Here is a 3,054-nt window from a genome sequence, read left to right on the forward strand (position 1 = left end):
ACATTCCCCGAGGGCTCCCGGGCTGCCAGAGGGATGTCTGACTGCCAGCTTAGGCCCAATCCCCTGGGGAGTGGGCCTAAGCCAGCAGGTGGACATCCTCCAAGGGGTTCCAGACTGCGAGAGGGCGCAGGCCGGGCTGAGGGACCCCCCCGAGTGCACAAATTTTTGTGCACTGGACCTCTAGTACATTATAAAGTAAAAAAAAGATCATGCAAAATACGATATATTTTAAGCGCACATATATGTGCAAAATGCACTATTAGTGATAACATAGATACATTAGAGAAGCTGGAAATATTTGCACTTTGTCTCTAAGACTAGACTTTTAAAACAAAATCATCTATTTGGCACCATTTCCTCTAATTCTGTTTATTACTTTTTAAAAAAACTATCACCTCCCAGGGAAAGACTACAGATATATTTTCCCCTTATTACTTCTTCCTCCATGCCAGTTAATGCCACAGGTACACTGGATACCTGCTTATACACCCTATGTATATCAATGCTTTATACATGAAAATGGTGAGTTTATACTTTTCCACTACAGAAACCAATTTTTACCCTTTGATGATAATACCAACACCCAGCTGAGAATACATAATCCACAGTCATAAAACCATTGTGAAAACAGTGTGATGTTCATGTTTGGAGCAGAAGTGGCTGACATTGTTTTAAAATGTTTGCTTGATTTCGGAACAATGGTGAAGATTTGATCCCCCAGGACCATCCCCCCATGTTAGAATTAGGTTCCGTGCATGTGTGTGTCCCCGTGTGTGTGTGTGTGTGTGTGTGTGTAGTAAAGCTTTGCAAGAGAGTTTTGTATATTTGTGTTAATGGGTATAACTATAATAATAAAAGCATAATATGCTAATTAGACCAGACAGCCGAAAGACTGTCCAGACGACCTTCTGGACTAACCCGGGGCTGCGAGGGCCAAGTCCCTTGCATGAATCGTGTATGGGGCCTCTAGTAAAAAAATAATGTTGAAAGGAAACACAAGAAAACAATAACCTTGAATGGGATGAGAATCTCAGAGGGGAAAACAAATAAATCCTTTTTATTTAAAAAAAATTTTAATTTTAGTTTTTTGTGTTATTTTTTGTTTTAAAGAATAATTTACTGATTTTTAGAGAAAGAGGTAGGTAGAGGGGAGAGAGAAACGTCAATGTGAGAGAGCAACATCGATCAGCTGCCTCCTGCATGCCGCCCACCGGGAATGGAGCTGCCTGCAACCTGTGCAAGTGCCCTGACTGGGAGCCGAACCAGCAAGCTCCTGGTGCACAGGAAGATGCCCAACAAACTGAGCTATACCAACCAACGCTAGTTTTTCTTTTTAATAAAATAAGCATATATTATTTTATTAAAAATGTTTTTATCCTTACCTGAGGACACATTTATTGATTTTAGAGAAAAGGGAAGAATGAGAGGGAGACAACACACACACACACAGAGCGAGAGAGAGAGAGAGAGAGAGAGAGAGAGAGAGAGAGAGAGAGAGAGAGAGACTTATGTGAAAAACATTGACTGGTTGCCTTCTGTAGGAGCCCTGACCAGGTATCAAACACACAACCTTGCCATGTACAGAACAATGCTCCAATCTGCTGAGCAATACTGGTCAGGGGAAGCATGTATTCCTTTTTAAATGGAAATAGCTTCAAAATTACTGTGTAAAAGCCCAAATTCCACAGTATAGCAGCCACTTGTTATTGCAATATCTGAGTATGTAAGTCTACAAAGAGAGATTTAAAGATAAAATAAAACCCTGAGTAATCATTCAAAACAACTGGATGCATCGTGACTATCCAATGCACTGGGTCTATCATGAAGCCTTCCCTGTCGCAGATAACCAGAACCCAGAGCACTTCGGCATTTTCATTGTAATGTGTCCGCTGGGTATAAATTCAGGTACCGAGACAGGAGTGTTTTATACCACTCTACAGTTTATTGTATAAAATTTACAACCGCTGTTGAGCTATTTAAGAATTATACCTAGACACAAAATATAGTTTGAATAATACTGTTCTCTTCCAATGTTGCCTAAACAATTCCCTAAAACATACTATCATTTTTATGAATCTCCTGACAACGTGCATAAAAAATAAATATAGTCAATCAATCCAAAATTTAGATTCCCCCAAAGATGAAAAGGTAAAATCAATTCAAATACAATGATGAAATGAATTCATTGTGAGTGAAATGATTTATTTGGATACTGTCAAAGTTTTATTACACCATAATTTCCCATCTTAAAGATCCCACTTATTCAAGTCAGACCCGGGGGGGCTACACCTGCTCAGTCTTGCTCTGTAAGGCTTTGCCTAGGGGGCAGAAAAACTCAATGGAGAGCGTAGAGAAGTGAGGCAGGCAACGGGCCCAAAGCTCAGCAGTGGAACTGAGCAGATGAATGTTGAGTGAAGGTGGCAGGACATATGGCAAAATAGCGGGAGCTTGCTTACCCCTCACCGTTGTTCCTAACACCATTGTTCCTGAGGACGAGGCACAATGCCACAGGCTGTTTATTACTCTCCATCTATGTACTCCCTGGCACATTAGATCTTCAGTAAATGTTAGCATAATTGATGGTCTTCACTGTCATCATTTTTGCTGTTCTCTGCTGCTTGAACTATGAGAAGGCTGCCCAGGTTGTTGAGAGAAATATATCTCATTTACAATATAGCTAAGAGACCCAAAATTAGACCAAGTTATTATTTTTTTTTTTTAGAATGAAGTGAATGCTTAACTAATTGTCTAATAAATTGTCTGAAGGAGGCAGGACACATGAATTTTTTATCTTCCAAAGTTAATCTCCAGCAATCCCTAATAACATTGTGGCTTGAGAAAGTCTTATGTATGGGTAGTGATAACAATAAGAAATAAGAAAAGAAATAACCATTGTTGCTGTTACTGATACTTCCAACCGAATAAGAAACAAAAAGCCATTTCAACCACAGTATGCATCCATATCAATTTGGGTTTACATTTTATTACTCAGTGTACAGGAAAGTTTATGACTTAAGTCTGTATAACTTTTGACATTTAAGTGCGTAAATCGGT

The 3,054-nt window shown here is 39.4% G+C and overlaps 1 protein-coding gene across 1 annotated transcript in view; it reads right to left on the bottom strand.

Moving 5' to 3' along the window:
• The window catches only part of NAV3 (neuron navigator 3), a 351,070-nt gene that overhangs the window by 65,577 nt on the left and 282,439 nt on the right, over positions 1-3,054 (bottom strand).

The sequence above is a fragment of the Myotis davidii genome, unplaced genomic scaffold (assembly GCF_000327345.1).
Source record: "Myotis davidii unplaced genomic scaffold, ASM32734v1 scaffold415, whole genome shotgun sequence".
Classification (NCBI taxonomy): Eukaryota; Metazoa; Chordata; class Mammalia; order Chiroptera; family Vespertilionidae; genus Myotis; species Myotis davidii.